Genomic DNA, 17,927 nt, shown 5'->3' with positions numbered 1-17,927 from the left:
GAAACCAATTCCACCCCTACAGCTACAAACAATGGCCAAAGTAAGAATAAAGTTGAAGAAGATGATGATACACTAAGAGAGACTGACATGCCTCCAGCAATTTTATTTCCTGACAATCCTCCTATTCTCTCTACTCCACTTCCTTATCCTCAACGTTTTCAAAAACAAAAATTAGATAAGCAATTTTTCAAGTTTTTGGATATTTTAAAGAAAATTCACATAAATATTCCTTTTGCAGATGCCTTGAAACAAATACCAAATTATGTCAAATTCCTGAAGGACATCATTTCCAATAAGAGAAGGCTGGAGGAGTTCGAAACAGTGAACCTTTCTGAAGAATGCTGTGCTATTCTTCAAAAGAAATTACCTCAAAAATTAAAAGATCCAGGGAGTTTCATTTTGCCTTGCACTATTGGAAATTCATTTTTTGATAAAATTTTATGTGATCTTGGTGCTTGCATTAATCTATGCCACTTTCTGTTTGCATGAAATTAGGACTTGAAGAGATGAAACAAACAACCATTTCTTTGCAACTAGTAGATCGATCCATCAAGTATCCACGTGGAATCATAGAAGACGTATTGGTAAAGGTGGATAAATTTATTTTTCCTGCTGATTTTGTGGTGTTAGATATGGAGGAAGATGAAGAAGTCCCACTAATTCTTGGCAGGCAATTCTTGGCTACGGGAAGGGTTTTAATTGATGTTCAAAATGGTGAGTTAACATTGAGAGTGAACAAGGAAGAGGTTATGTTCAACATCTACCAAGTCATGAGAATTCCAGAAGAGCCAAGCACTTGTTTTAGGGTAGATGTCACTAAGCAATGTGTAGAAGAAGCCTTTCAAGAAGATGCACCAGCTGATCACCTAGAATGAGCCTTGCAGCAGGATACATCACTTAGCAATGAAGTGGAGAGGAACTATGCACTTATTCCTCTTAGAGATCCTAATTGATGAAGATTGAAAAGTCTGGCTGTAGACTTTAAAACAAGCGCATATGGGAGGTAGCCCATAGAACTTTGTTTTATTGTTTTATTTTTATTATTTTTATTTTCTAATAATTTGGATTTTGATGCAAATTTATTTAGCATGAATAAAGAGCTGAAAATTATAAACTACGGTTGATTCACCATGAAACCAGGGAAGTTCCTTTCATTTCTTCAATCTCTCTCACTTTTGCATTACAATGAGGACATTGTTTAGTTTAAGTTTGGGGGGAGTAAACTCCTAGTCATTTGGTCTTCTTGTTTGCTATATTTTTTTATGATTTTATATGTCTTGAGTTGTTGGATTCTCTTACCAAGCATGTATTTGAGTATGATTGAGTTCTCTATGACTCTAAAATTTGTGATTGAGGATGAGATTGAGAAAAATTTTCAAAAATTTCTTTTATGTCAGACTGAGTTTTGTTGGTAATTTGATTTAAATCCTTGACCTTGAAGATAATTGAGCACAAAGTCGTTTTTCTTTTATTCCATTTTACTTATGAAGAGAAAGAGTTGAATTAACTAGGTCAGGGAAGTTCAATCTTGCTTTACTCTAGAATCCGTTGATGAATCATTGAGGCGAAATTCTAGTTGATACCAAATATTAGAGAAATGATCTAGCCAAATTTTTTGTCATAACCAAAAAGCTTTCCCAGCCGTCCTGATTATCATGCCATCATTGCATGGTGTATTTCCATAGTCAACCCCCTTGAGCCTTATTTTATATAAGCCTTTATTTGTTCTTCTAACTACATAAACCATTCCCGTTCTAACCCTGAAAAACCATGATTTTCCTTTTGGAGTTTGAGAAAATACTTTGGTGGAAATCTATATTTAAAGAAAAAGGTTGAAGTGGTTGAAGATTTGAAAAATTGAGCGTGGCTAAACGAAAAAGGTTGGAAGAAGAAAAAAAAATTATTTTTGCTGGGTTTGTCTTTTATTCAAATGCGATTTATCCATCATGGTAGAGAAAAAAAAAGAAAAAAAAAAGAGAAAATTCAGTAAGTGGAGTGTGGATCACTTCAGATTTTGTTGAAGGTGTAGTTAGTATTGCTTCATTGATTACAAGAATAATAATATCACAAGTATGCACATATAGTCGAGAAAGAGTTATGATTTGAATCCTGTGGATATCTCTTTCATTGTTCTTTCTACCAAGTATTTTCCCAATTTGCTTTGATTTTCCATATCCATTTCTTTCTTAGCTCTCACGCTGTGGCGTGTCATTACAACCTGATTAAAGACTTTTTGATCTCTGATTTTGGTTTGACTACATTAGTGGAGAGGATTTCTGAAAATTAGACTTATGGGGTTAAGTTTTGAGAGAATTCTTCTGATTTTAGTTGTTCTACTTTTATCTGAGTTTGCAGATGGTTTGGAGTTAAATTGACTATATCACACACAAATTCAAGGTCTTAGCTAGGTTGAAGTAAATGCTTAACTTTTGCTTCATAAATTGCTAAATTTTTTTATTGATTTTCTTTCTATCTTTGATGTTAAAAGAGTAAGATACTAGTGATGAAATCAAAATTCAGATCATGGCTTGGTGAGTGATGAAACTTCTCTATGGGGTCAAGTTGATAGTCTATAGTGGTCTTTTATTTTATTTTATTTTTGTTTGAGGACAAACAAAGTTTTAAGTGTGGGGGTGTTTAATGACTTGCATAATTTCTTATATTTTATCACTTCTTAACTTTAAACTTTAGTCTAAATACCCTATTATTGGACTAAAATGTTAAAATGTTAATAGAAATCATTGAAATTAATGTGTATTCTTGAATTGAGTTTTTATTTATTTTGGGATACTCCAGAGCATAATTTTATGTTTAATTTCAGAGTTTATAAAAGAGTAAGTCCAAACCCATTCGAATTCAAAGGACTTTCAAGTGGGCAAGACATTGGAACAACCTAAGTACTTTCAATGAGTATAGGACTCTTCAAATAAGGATAATGATGGGGTTTGAGAGTAATTCGGATCATAGTCCAAAACGCACTAGCAGACAGCATGAACACACTTTAGTACTTTAATCATAACTTTCCACTCCAATATCGGATTGATGCGATATTTCTTGAATAAATGAAAATAAAGGGCTTCAGTGAAATATTTCAAAGTCTTAAAAATAATACCCTTGATTTATTTTAATAAATCATATTTTAAAATAAAACATACTCATCTTAAAATAAAATAATTAAAAATAGTAATAAAAATCTTTATCTCAAAATATTTAACTTAAAAAGTTAATAAAATAACGTAAGGACCTAAGTAGTAGGACTCGAGTATTACAACTGCTATAACCTATTTACATAAGCAATACGTAAATAGTTTAGATAAAACCTCCTATTAAAATTAAAGTAGCATAAAGTATAGCAAAGTTACCCATTAACAAACTTTAAAACCTTTAAACACTTAAGCTTATGATTTACTCACTTAATACCTTTCAAAAGCTAGATATAAAATTATAGAACCAAGCAAAACTTCTAAACCAAAACTCTAGAATCCTAAAAATTGATTACCAACCAAACCTCAACACAAGGCACATGATACCAACATATATAATTAAAAATCACTATAATTATCACCTATGATTAAATCAAGTTTAATAACAATATAGCATTTTCGAAATATAGGAAAATACATAGCAAAACAACTATAATACCATTCGGTTTGGGCCAAACCCGAGTCCTACTACGTTGGTCCTTACGTCATTATTATTTATTTAAGTTAAATATTTTGAGATAAATATTTTTATTACTATTTTTAATTATTTTATTTTAAAATGAGTATGCTTTATTTTAAAATATGATTTATTAAAATAAATCAAGGGTATTATTTTTAAGACTTTGAAATATTTCCCTTAAGCCCTTTAATTTTATTCATTTAGAAAATGACCCAATTACTCTCTACCATTAGAATGGTAGGTAAAAAGTATTCTTGAGGTCGATAGATCTCCACCATTCATCTCTAACTTATGGGAGAAATTTTGACTAAAGCAAAAAGCTCCTCCCACCCTTTGAACTCGTAAGCTTCCAAGATAAGCAACCAAATTATTTTCTTTCTTCCTTGGACCTTAAGCTTTCTAAGGAAACTATTGACTTCTTTTTCTTTTCCTTGCACCCATCGGTTAAGACAACAAAAGGAGAAAAGAAATTTAGTGGCTAGTTTAGGAAACTTACGGATCTAAGGAAAGAAAAAAAAAAAGAATTTAGTTGCTTGTCTTGGAAGCCTACGGGTTCAAAGAAAGAAAATGTCTCAATTACTTTATTCAAAACTTGTTCCATAAGGTAGGGAGATGGATAGTGAAGGTTGAGTGTGGGAAGATATTTCCCTTACCTACCCATCCAATGGTGGAGAGAGTTTAGGCCGTTTATTGAATAAATGAAAATAGGGGGCTTAAGGGAAATATTTCAAAATCTTAAAAATAATACCCTTAATTTATTTTAACAAATCATATTTTAAAATAAAGCATACTCATCTTAAAATTAAATAATTAAAAATAGTAATAAAAATCTTTATCTCAAAATATTTAAATTAAAGAATTAATAAAATGACGTAAGTACCTACGTAGATGGATTCGAGTATTACAACTGCTATAACCTATTCACATAAGCAATACGTAAATAGTTTAGATAAAACCTCTCATTAAAATTAAAGTAGCATAAAGTATAGCAAAGTTACCTATTAAGAAAATTTAAAATCTTTAAACACTTAAGCATATGATTTACTCACTTAATACCTTTCAAAAGCAAGATATAAAATTATAGAACCAAGCAAAACTTGTAAACCAAACCTCTAGCATCCCAAAAATAGATTACCAACCAAACCTCAACACAAGGAACATGATACCAACATATATAATTTAAAATCAATATAATCATCACCTGTGATTAAATCAAATTTAATAACAACATAGCATTTTCGAAATATAAGAAAATACATAGCAAAACAACTATAATACCATTCGGTTTAGGCCAAACTCGAGTTCTACTACGTAGGTCCTTACGTCATTTTATTAATTCTTTAAGTTAAATATTTTGATATAAAGATTTTTATTACTATTTTAAATTATTTTATTTTAATATGAGTATGCTTTATTTTAAAATATTATTTATTAAAATAAATCAAGGGTATTATTTTTAAGACTTTGAAATATTTCCCTTAAACTCTTTAATTTTATTCATTTAGGAAATGACCCAATTACTCTCTACCATTAGATTGGTAGGTAAAAAGTATCATTGAGGTGGATAGATCTCCACCATTCATCTCTCAAACTTATGGGATAAGCTTTGATTAAAACAAATAGTTCATCTCAACCTTTGAACCCGTAGGCTTCCAAGATAAGCAACCAAATTCTTTTCAACCTTCCTTAGACCCATAAGCTTCCTAAGAAAGCTATTGACTTCTTCTTATTTTCCTTGCACCCATCGGTTAAGGAAACAAAAGGAGAAAAAAGAGAAGAAATTTAGTGGCTTGCTTAGGAAGCTTACGGGTCCAACGAAAGAAAAAAAAAAAAAAAAGAATTTAGTTGTTTGTCTTGGAAACCTATGGGTTCAAAGAAAGAAAATGGCTCAATTGCTTTAGTAAAAACTTATTCCATAAGTTAGGGAGATAGATGGTGGAGATTGAGTATGGGAAGATATTTCCCTTACCTACCCATTCGATGGTGGAGAGAATTTGGACAGTTTATTGAATAAATGTAAATAGAGGGCTTAAGGGAAATATTTCAAAGTCTTAAAAATAATATCCTTGATTTATTTTAATAAATAATATCTTAAAATAAAGCATACTCATCTTAAAATTAAATAATTAAAAATAGTAATAAAATTCTTTATCTCAAAATATTTAACTTAAAGAATTAATAAAATAACGTAAGGAACTACGTAATAGGACTCGGGTATTACAACTGTTATAACCTATTCACATAAGCAATACATAAATAGTTTAGATAAAACCTCCCATTAAAATTAAAGTAGCATAAAGTAAAGCAAAGTTACCCATTAAGAAACTTTAAAATCTTTAAACACTTAAGCTTATGATTTACTCATTTAATAGCTTTCAAAAGCAAGATATAAAATTGTAGAGCCAAGCAAAACTTCTAATCCAAACCTTAACACAAGGCACATGATATCAACATATATAATTTAAAATCACAATAATCATCACATGTGATTAAACCAAGTTTAATAATATAGCATTTTCGAAATATAAGAAAATACATAGCAAAACAACTATAATACCATTTGGTTTGGGCCAAACCCGAGTCCTGCTACGTAAATCCTTACGTTATTTTATTAATTAGTTAAGTTAAATATTTTGATATAAAGATTTTTATTACTATTTTTAATTATTTTATTCTAAGATAAGTATGCTTTGTTTTAAAATATGATTTATTAAAATAAATCAAGGGCATAGTTTTAAAACTTTGAAATATTTTTCTTAAACCCTTTAATTTTATTCATTTAGGAAATGACCCAATTATTCTCTAACAATAGAATGGTAGGTAAAAAGTATTCTTGAGGTGGATGGATCTCCACCATTGAGTGTATCATTCTTCACTAGCTTATGGGATAAGATTTGACTAAAGCAAAAAATTGCTCCCACTCTTTCAATCTGTAGGCTTCTAAGATAAGCAACTAAATTATTTTCTTCCTTCATTGGACCTTAAGCTTCCTAAGGAAGCTATTGACTTCTTTTTCTTTTCTTTGCACCCATCGGTTAAGGCAACAAAAGGAGAAAAGAGAGAGAAGAAATTTAGTGACTTGCTTAGGAAGCTTTCGGGTCCAAGGAAAGAAAAAAAAAAGGAATTTAGTTGCTTGTTTTTGAAGCCTACGGGTTCAAAGAAAGAAAAGGGCTCAATTACTTTAGTCAAAACTTGTTCCATAAGCTATGGAGATGGATGGTGGAGATTAAGTGTGGGAAGATATTTCCCTTACCTACTCATCCAATGGTGGAGAGAGTTTGTGCCATTTATTGAATAAATGAAAATAGAGGGTTTAAAGGAAATATTTCAAAGTCTTAAAAATAAAACCCTTGATTTATTTTAATAAATCATATTTTAAAATAAAGCATACCCATATTAAAATAAAATAATTTAAAATAGTAATAAAAATCTTTATCTCAAAATTTTTAACTTAAAGAATTAATAAAATGACGTAAGGACCTACGTAATAGGACTTGGGTATTACAACTGCTATAACCTATTCACATAAGTAATACGTAAATAGTTTAGATAAAATCTCCTATTAAAATTAAAGTAGCATAAAGTATAGCAAAGTTACCCATTAAGAAACTTTAAAACCTTTAAACACTTAAGTTTATGATTTACTCACTTAATACCTTTCAAAAGCAAGATATAAAATTATAGAACCAAGCAAAACTTCTAAACCAAACCGTTAGCATCCTAAAAATAGATTACCAACCAAACCTCAACACAAGGCACATGATACCAACATATATAATTTAAAATCACTATAATCATCACCTATGATTAAACCAAGTTTAATAACAACATAACATTTTCAAAATATAAGAAAATACATAGCAAAACAACTATAATACCATTCATTTCGGGCCAAACCCGAGTTCTACTACGTAGATCTTTACATCATTTTATTAATTTTTTAAGTTAAATATTTTGAGATAAATATTTTTGTTACTATTTTTAATTATTTTATTTTAAAATCAGTATGTTTTATTTTAAATTATGATTTATTAAAATATATCAATGGTATTATTTTTAAGATTTTGAAATATTTTCCTTAAGCCCTTTAATTTTATTCATTTAGAAAATGACTGAATTATTCTCTACCATTAGATTGGTAGGTGAAAAGTATCTTTGAGGTGGATAGATCTCCATCATTCATCTCTCTAACTTATGTGATAAGTTTTGACTAAAGCCAAAAAGTTCCTCACCCTTTGAACCCGTAGACTTCCAAGACTAGCAACTAAATTTTTTTCTTCCATCCTTGGACCCGTAAGCTTCCTAAGGAAGCTACTGACTTCTTTTTCTTTTCCTTGCACCCATCAGTTAAGGCAACAAAAGGAGAAAAGAGATAAAAGAGAAAAAAGAAATTTAGGGGCTTGCTTAGGAAGCTTATGAGTCCAAGGAAAGGAAAAAAAAAAAAAGAATTTAATTGTTTTTCAAGGCTACGGATTCGAAGAAAGAAAATGGCTCAATTGCTTTAGTCAAAACTTATTCCATAAGGTAGGGAGATGGATGGTGGAAATTGAGTGTGGCAAGATATTTCCCTTATCTATCCATCCAATAGTGGAGAGAGTTTGGGTCATTTCTTGAATAAATGAAAATAGAAGACTTAATAGAAATATTTCAAAGTCTTAAAAATAATATCCTTGATTTATTTTAATAAATTATATTTTAAAATACAGCATACTCTTCTAAAAATAAAATAATTAATAATAGTAATAAATTTTTTTTAATTCAATGTATTTAATTTAAAGAATTAATAAATGACGTAAGGACCTACGTAGTAGAACTCGGGTGTTACAACTGCTATAACCTATTCACATAAGCAATACGTAAATAGTTTAAATAAAATCTCCCATTAAAACTAAAGGAGTATAAAGAATAACCAAGTTACTCATTAAGAAACTTAAAACCTTTACACACTTAGTTTTGAAGGACGAAATTCCATATATATTCCTCTATTCCTTTGGTTTTACTAGAAAGAAAATATATGTATTTTTATTTATCTCATGTTCTTCTATTTCTCCAATAAACTGTAAGTGAAACTAACGTGGTAGTGGTAATATATATATTAAATCCCCTAATATCTCTATATATAGCATCATATATATATATATATACACACACACATATGCTCCCACATTCACAAGCGAAGAACATATATATAGGCAAAGCTTACCGGCCGATCGCTGTATATTCAAGCCTGGACAATTTGGCTACTTCTAAAGCTTCCTTCCAAGACTCCAGCTGCTTTATGTCATCCTTGGTTTTTCCAAGTTTAGTGAAGGCTTCCCCAAAGCTTCTTTTTGGCTCTCGTATGTCTGATGGTTTTATCTCATAGAATATGGGTAAAACAATTTGTTTGAATAATTTTTTGTATTCAAGAATCTCCAATAGCTCATTTAAACATAATTGAGATTCTGCATAATTTTTAAAAATTACAATGATCGCAATCATTAACTCTTCATTAACTTTAAAAAGTTTAGACGAAATTTGCTTTCCTCTCTCAAGGTCGACACTATCCTTGTAAGTTTTGATTCCACTTTGACATAATAGATGAGAAATAAACTTTTAGCAAATATCTTTACTACTAAAGCTCAGGAATACATCATAATGGATGGATGGATGAAGGAGATGTTGATGAAGAAGAGGAAGAAGCTTCTAATCGAAAGGCCATATGAGACGATGAAGAAGAAGAGGAAGAAATTCTGGGAAAAGCTAATCTTCTCGGAGAAGTGAGCAAAACAAATACATGAACCTGCCCAAGGGGTAGCCAAATTATTGCAATGATGGCATGTGACTGTGTCAGACATTGAAAACCACAAACTGTGTTTCATCTAATTGTCAGGATGTCAAGTTTGGTAGGCTGTAAGGTAAATATTAAAAACAAAGAAAGAAAGATATAATTAGCCCTCCCCTTTTGTCGTAGTTATGATTCCTCTACTTTCTTTGTCGTTGGATTCCTTTCTTCAGTCACATGGTAAGGGGACCACAAAGAAATGAAATGATCTCCACCGACACAACGCCTCTCATTTCCAAGTAATACAATACAATTGATGATGACTCTTCCACCGGTGTAAGAGAAAAGAAGTAATGTTATGTATAGTCATGAAAGTATCGTATCGTTTTAAAAAAAACTTATTACTTTTATAATGAGTTCCAAACAGAGCAATCAATATCAGCTTCTTTAATGTATTTATCATTTCCATTTAGGTTGTTTACAGCTTGTAAACCATTATAAATACTTTTATACAATCGTGATTAAGGGTTAGTTTGAATAGTGGAGTATACTATTTAGTATTATTTACAAACTTTTCATTATTATTATTATTTTTAAAATATTTAAAATTACCTCACTACCCAAACGCAATCTAAGCCTTTGTTTGGATCCTTGAATCATCTCAATTGGATTTTGTTTTAGACCTATCATAACATCCAAGCACACAACTCTCAAATCACTAAATATCACTCCACTCAAAACCTCTTTATAGGTGGGATCCATAATTTTTTTCAACTCAACACTTCTTTACACGTGAGATCCACAAGCTTTTTTAACTTCTCATAAATACATCCACACTCATTTTAATATCCAAACACATAAACTTATCTTAGGTGGGTTCCATAGAACTCACTCCACCATCTCAACTCACTACTATTTATAAATAATTCAGCTCATCTCAATTCAACTCAACATCCAAATGGTGCCAGCGATCGATATGCGGTCATGATAGTTGTTTTAAGCAGAAGGATTCTAGTTCAGATTCCTGAAAATGGGTGCAAGTTGGCTTATCAAACATGCTACGTTTGTGCTTAAAGAAGATATAAACAAGTTTAGGTATTGAAAAAGAACTTTCTCAAAAAGACATAAGAAGCCCTTGTTCTGACTGTCTATCATATATACCATACGGAGTGTTTAAAGGAGTGCATTTATGTAGAAAACAACACAAAATACAAAGACATCACGAGAAATATGCATTATGCATATCAATCCATGAGAACAACGCTCCTTTTAATGTAGAGTAATAATGTTGATTTCAGAAGAGATGAATCCAAGAAAAATGCATCCCTATTCCCAAACTGCCTCTAATATCATGGATCTCACTCATAATTCTGAAGTATTTTTAGGGCAGCACAACACTTAAATTCAAAATCCAAGAAACAAAGCAATGGTTATAAGTAAACGAACAAAGTGAAAAGCTTACAAACTAATTGGTAAAAGGAAGATTCCCCACTTTTAGCAAAGTTGAAGGCTAATTCCAAATTGTTCAACTATATAAATAACCACTGAGAGAGACAGAAAAAGAGATAGATGGATGATAGTGGCAGTAGTAGAGTGGTCTTAAGATTCAGCTCTTTTAAACGGTATGGTCGTCTTCCACTAGGGCTGCAACCCGATGCACTCCAACCGGGTCTAGGCCCGGTCCGACCCGACCCGATACTATTTGCACGCCAACCTGGTCCGACCAGACCCGCACAGTATTGGGTCGGGTCGGGTCTTCATTTTTTTTTTTTTAAGTTAGTGACCTGTGTTTTTTTTTTTTTGAAATCAAGGGAAATACATTTCATTGATTAAACAGTAGTACAAGGTTTATCTGACATTACAACAGCCATACACTAAGGGAAGGCCCTCTTCTAACAACACTCTTTCACTCCTAGATCTTATAGCTACTTTTGCAGCTTCATGAGCTGCCTTATTACAGCACCTGAATACAGAAGATAGTTGCCATAACGGAAACAAACTAAAAACCTGTTTTAAATCCTCAGTAACTTGCCCCAACCAAGAGTTATCTTCTGCACTTGACTTGACAGCATCTACTACAGCTTTTGCATCCCCTTCGAATTCTACCATATTGAATCCCAGCTCTTGACAAAGTTCCATAGCTCTCAAGAGAGCAACACTTTCAGCCATTAAAGCTGAGACTATATTATCCCTTGGGGCCACCAAAGTAGCCTGCAGGTCACCATTGTTGTCTCTGATAACAACTCCCATGCCCATCCTTTCTTCCAGAGCTGGTGGAAAGTGACTGCAATAAACTCTAACTCCTCCTTATCCAGTCTCGACCATAAGGCAGACCATAAGGATTGAAAATCAGCAAAATTAATCTGCCATTTCTTCACTGGGCTACCTTCTCCACCCATTACATCAGCAGCTGCAGGACATGTCCAGAGTACATGAACCACAGACTCTTCCTCTCTATTGCAGATTGGGCATAGGCAGTTATCAACAATATGCTTCTTATGGAGGTTGACTTTTGTAGGTAGGATATTATTAAGTGCTTTCCAAATCAGCTGTTTTGTTTTCCCAGGAACTCCCAAAGACCAAACCTTCTTCCATTGTTCCTCATTATCTACACAGTTTGAAGACTAACCAAACTTCTGTGCACTCTGTCTCATATCTTCATAATATGCACTTTTAACATTAAAAAGCCCTTTTCTTGACCCTGCCCAAATTAACTTATCATTATTTCCCCAGATACTGATTGGGATAGCACATATGATCTTTGCTTCTTCCCTATTGAATATCTCTTCCACCAAATCACGCCTCCAGCACCTTTTTTCTGCATCAATTAGGGCCTCCACTTTCCCATTTGAATCTGAATTATTAATAGGAGTCTGTATCTGGTATGTTGTTGGCTTTGGAAGCCACTTATCCATCCAAATCCTTATGCTCTTCCCATTTCCGACCCTCCACACTGCCCCTCTCCTTACCACATCAAAGTTGTTCCATAAGCTCCTCCATATGAAAGAAGGACATGAACCCAATTTTGCTTCCAAAACATCACACTCTTGGTAATACTTATCCTTAAAAACACTAGCTACTAGAGAAGAGGGTTATTTTAATAATCTCCAAACTTGTTTTGCAAGAAGTGCCCTGTTAAAGCTATTAAGATCTCTGAAACCCAAGCCTCCTTGACCCTTGACCAAACCAAGTTTTTTCCAGCTTTTCCAGTGAATTCCTCCCTCCATCTTCTTGTGGCTCCACCAGAATTTGGATAGCATACTTTCGATCTCATGGATAAGAGTATTAGGAAGTTTAAAAACACTCATAGTATAAGTTGGAATGGCCTGCAATACACTTTTTATCAAGATTTCTTTCCCTGCCGAGGAAAGGAAACCAGTTTTCCAGCTATTAATCCTCTTCCATATTTTCTCCTTTATGAAGCAAAAAGAGTTGTACTTAGACCTACCAATCAAGGATGGCAATCCTAGATACTTGTTGTAGTTGTTGCATACCACCCCTTCAGCTTGCTGGAAAATGAATTGCTTTGTTTCCTCTCTTGTATTAGAACTGAACATCATACTAGTTTTCTGCTTATTTAAGGTCTGGCCCGAAGCTTTCTCGTATTGAATCAAAAGGTTGTTGACAACAAACCACTCCTCAGAACTAGCTTTACAAAAAATGATGCAATCGTCAGCGAAGAGTAAGTGGCTGATTCTCATCCCTCCCCTCGACACTGCCACCCCCTTTAAAGCCCCACTCGATTCAGCCTTATGTAAAAGGGAGGTTAGACCCTCTACACATATAAGGAACAAGTACGGAGACAATGGGTCACTTTGTCTCAAGCCTCTAGAGGGTGTTATGGTCTCCCCTGGTTCTCCATTAGTAAGAACTGAATAGGTCACTGTTCTTACACACTCCATCACCAAACTAATCCATTTCTATCCAAAACCCAGTTTTACCATCATTGCCTCCAAATAGTTCCATTCTACCCTGTCATATGCCTTAGACATGTCCAACTTTACTGCCATACTCCCCTCCCTTCCCTTCTTTCTAGCTTTCATGGTATGTAATAATTCATAGGCAACCATGATGTTATCAGAAATTAATCTACCCGGTATAAAGGCACTTTGGTTCCAAGTGATAATTTTAGACAAAACACCTTTCAGCCTATTTGCCATTACTTTGGAAATAAGTTTACAGAATACATTACACAGGCTAATAGGACGGAAATCATGAACTGAAAGAGGAGCATTAATCTTTGGGATCAGAACTAGATGAGTGTGATTTAGTACCTCTGCATAACTTCATGCTATAGAAAGTCGAGCACTGCCTGAGTTACCTCGTTCCCCACGACCTCCCAGTGATCTTGAAAGAAACCTGCACCAAAGCCATCTGGCCCTGGGGACTTGAGGGGTGCCATTTGCTTGAGTGCTGCTGCCACTTCCACGCTGGTAAAACTCTTCTCTAGATCTCCTCTCATCTCGGGTGTTATTTTTTCCTCCACTCCCTGCAAGCATTGTTGGATACACCTTGTAGAAGGCTGAGAAGACTCATAAACTTTCGAGAAATGCTCCAGAAGCCCAGTGCAATATCCCTCTTATCAGTTAAAACCTGGCCTTCGCTGTCCACTACCTTTTTTATGAGATTCTTTTTCCTTCTTTGGTTCACACTAGCATGGTAAAATTTGGTGTTCCTATCCCCTCCTTCCAGCCACTTTTCTTTTGCTCTTTGCTTCCATTTAAGGTCCTCTTGTTCTAGCAGAAAACCGAGCTCCTCCTGAGTTCTTGTTTGAAGCTTCATGCTCTCCGGGCCCTCATTTTCCTGAAGCTTGCTTAGTAGAAAGGTCTTTTCTTTAATAGCATTAGTTCTCTCCCTTGCTAAAGACCGGCTCCACCATTGTAAACCCCTCTTACACCCTTCCAATTTGTTTTGAACTCTTTCCAACCAGCTTAAGCTATTTCTCCCTGCTAGCCATTCTGTTTCTATAATATCTCTACACCCCTCCTCTTTAAGCCAGTTAGCCTCATACTTGAATTGGAAATTAGTCCTCCTCCTAAGCATTCCAACACAAGAGGCCTATGGTCTGAACAGACAGCAGGCAAAGTTTCCACTCTGAAATCGTTGTAAATAGCTCTCCATTCGGGGTTCGCCACAACTCTATCCAACCTTTCTTTAATAATTGATTCGTCTTCATGTCGGTTGCACCATGTGAACTTCTCCCCTTTCCACCCCAGGTCGATCAAATTCCCTTTTTCCAGCACTTCCCTAAACATCTCCATTTGATATTTGCTTCTTTGTCTCCCCCCCACCTTCTCATTGTTGGTAAGAATTTCATTGAAATCCCCTATAACACCCCATCCCCCACTCACTGGCCTAAAGGAAGAAAGTAATCTCCAAGCCCCTTCCCTTAAGTTGTTATCTGGATGACCATAGAAACACATCAACAGCCATTCTTTCCTGCCCTCCTCCCCGATAACCATGGCATTTATGTGACGTTGAGAGTAGTTAATCACCTCTAGTGTATCTTGTTCTCTCCACATGAGCATCAGCCTTCCACTCCTTCCAATAGCCTCCACCACTAAACAACCCTCAAACTTGAAACTATTAGCAATACCTTGAGCCCGATTGTAAGAGAGCTTGGTTTCCATTAGAAAAATCACATCGGGCACTTTGTCCTTCACTAACAAGCGAAGGCTTTGAATTGTTCGGGGGTTCCCAAGCCCCCGACAGTTCCAACTTAAAATTTTCATATCTCTTGGCGGGGCTGCAGCGCAGCCTCCACCTTATCCAGTGACAATATCTCCATCCTCGGTTGTGCCCCCTTGCGACTCTTCTTGTTATTCTTTGGGATTGCTGAAGTTGTTTCACCCCTCTCTGTCCTCCTTTTGAAACCAATTGGCAACAAAGGTTCCGTATGAGTTCTGCCATGATCCCGAGCCCTACGTTTCCACCTTCCACACCCTTTCAGCAAGGTGGTACTCCGTAGTGATTCTGTAGTCTCCCTACTCCCCCTCGAGTTCCTTAGCTACCAAATAGACGTTTGCTCCTCAGTGGGTTCTATTTCATTTGCTATGGGCCCCTGACTGGCCCTATGGACCTTGCTAGGCCCGTCCTCGATAACTAGTGTGATGCCCCCAAATTCCGCTTGGGATCGGACAGACATTTGAAGCGTCGAGACATGCAACACAAGGTTACCTGCCCCCGTTCATGACATATAAGATGCAATATTCCTAACATGCATCTAGCATTATGCAATATTCGCAGCGGATAATTTTTCTTTTTAGCAATACTATGCACCAAACTGAAATATCCCAAATACTTTAAACATACTTCATACATAATGACGTACTAAACAACTGAGATCACAATATTAGTCCATATGGTTGTGATCAAAAGAGTGCTGGAGATTGAACTCCACAAATACAAGTAGTAACCTTAGGTAACTATTGTACTACCATCTACGACGCACCATCGATTAGTCGATCGTTTCCAGTTGGCCGATTCTCGATTCTCCTTCAGATCCTGTAATAAGATCTACCATTCGGGGGGAATGGTAGTTGGGACTACCACAGTGAGATTTGATTACAAATCTCAGCAAGTTAACAGGAAACTTCCACACAGGTAAATGATGCATGCATGGCAGTAAAAGCATGAATGCATAATCAAATCATAAGTAATCATAGCATAACTTGACATACAACATAACATAACTGGCATAACTTAAACTGAAACTGAAGCTTAGCATGAACGCGACTTGAAACATAACATGGACTTGAAACATAGCATGAACGTGAACATGCATAATTTGAACTTGAACTTGAGCATGACATAACATAAATGTGAACTTGGAACATAACGTAAACGTGAACATAACATAACATGAACTTGGAACATATTCTTGTCTCATGGGATTACCATGATTGCATGAACGTAAACTTGAACATAACATAACGTGAAACATGACTTGAACTTGGAATCTTATTCAATAGACTTAATCATTAAAGTGACCATATGGGTGCTACACAGGTCCCCTTGAGCCGTGTATCCCTACCGATTACCGCATCACATCACAAGTGTCTATACCAGCTGTGAGTGCGTTAATACGTATTCCGCAGTTGTTGTGGCCCCACGTATTCTACGTGTCACAATTGATGTGTCTCACGTAGTGTATGCTCCACAGTTGTTGTGGCCCCATACTTCATGCTCCACAGTTGTTGTGGCCCCATGACTTATCTGTTTGTGCCACACTTGCTGTGGACACACATAACATAATGTGTGGCACCATCAGCGTTAGTGCCTGGCGCGCTCTGGTGACCAGCTAATTAGGCCCCATTCGCAACCTGTTGACTGTACTTCGTCAACCCAGGGAATTTCACACCTATTTAGACACTCTAGCGTGAACAAAGGAGTTCCACTAGGATATTACCCCATCCTAGCGCTTAGGGTCGTGATTGACATGAATGACTTAACTGGCAGACATGACATTTCGTAACGTGACGTAACATGAACGTGACATAAAAGACAGAAATCTTGACGTAACGTAACGTGACATGAACGTAGGACGATAGACATGACATACTTCGAGACATAAATGTAACAGAGAACATTTCATAACATGTCATACATGTAACAAGCAACATTTCGTAACATGGCATACCATATAACAGCCAACATTTCTTAACATGGCGTAACATGTGACAATGAATATTACATGACAAGAAATACATGTAACAGATGGCATACTTAACTTAACATGACATACTTGCAATGTATAGCATGTATAGCAATACGTGACAGAATATCTTGTGGAACAGATGAATAATTCATGACAGAATAAATTCTGTGTAACAGATAAATATGTAATGACTTGGCATGGCACATATGATAACATGCATACATACAATTTAGTTCCCCTACTTATCACACATACACATTAAATTGATAGTAAGTTAAAAGCTAACTTACCTCGATCTTCGCGCTTCGAGACAAAACTCAAGTGCGATCACGGGAAACTGAAAGTAGTGATTTCTAAAAATTAGAACTTAATCACTGACAATTAGGAATATGGAAAAATATCAACTTAGAGTAAAATGACCATTTTACCCTCTACATGTGGAAAATGACCATTTTACCCCTAACTTAAGGATTTTGCATCCTAACTCCAAAAATCACCAAAATTTACATACCTTATGTAAATTTTATCCTAAGCTCAAATATCAATTCAAAAAAAATTTAAAACTAAACACAACCATCAAAACTCTATATGGCCGAAACTTACAAGGCTATTTCCTTTGCTTTTTTGTTGTAATTCTTTCAAATCTCAAAATTCATGATTAAACCAAAATTTTTCTTCTACTACACTCATAACATATTCTTAAGAATAATCATGTTTTGAATCATGAACAAAAGTCATCAAAATCACTAAAACCATACTTGAACTTTTTGGTTTCTATTCTAAGTTCAAAACAGAATTTTGTTTCTAACTTGTTTTGATCAACCTCTTGATCCATGACTTATA

The 17,927-nt window shown here is 34.6% G+C and overlaps 1 pseudogene; it reads right to left on the bottom strand.

Moving 5' to 3' along the window:
* Positions 1 to 11,275: 11,275 nt before the first annotated feature.
* LOC118348661 lies at positions 11,276 to 15,057 on the bottom strand (annotated as a pseudogene).
* Positions 15,058 to 17,927: the final 2,870 nt, after the last annotated feature.

The sequence above is a fragment of the Juglans regia genome, chromosome 6 (genome assembly GCF_001411555.2).
Source record: "Juglans regia cultivar Chandler chromosome 6, Walnut 2.0, whole genome shotgun sequence".
NCBI classification, from domain to species: domain Eukaryota; kingdom Viridiplantae; phylum Streptophyta; class Magnoliopsida; order Fagales; family Juglandaceae; genus Juglans; species Juglans regia.
Note: the sequence above shows the minus strand (reverse complement) of the source record. Positions and strands in the feature narration are given on the sequence as shown.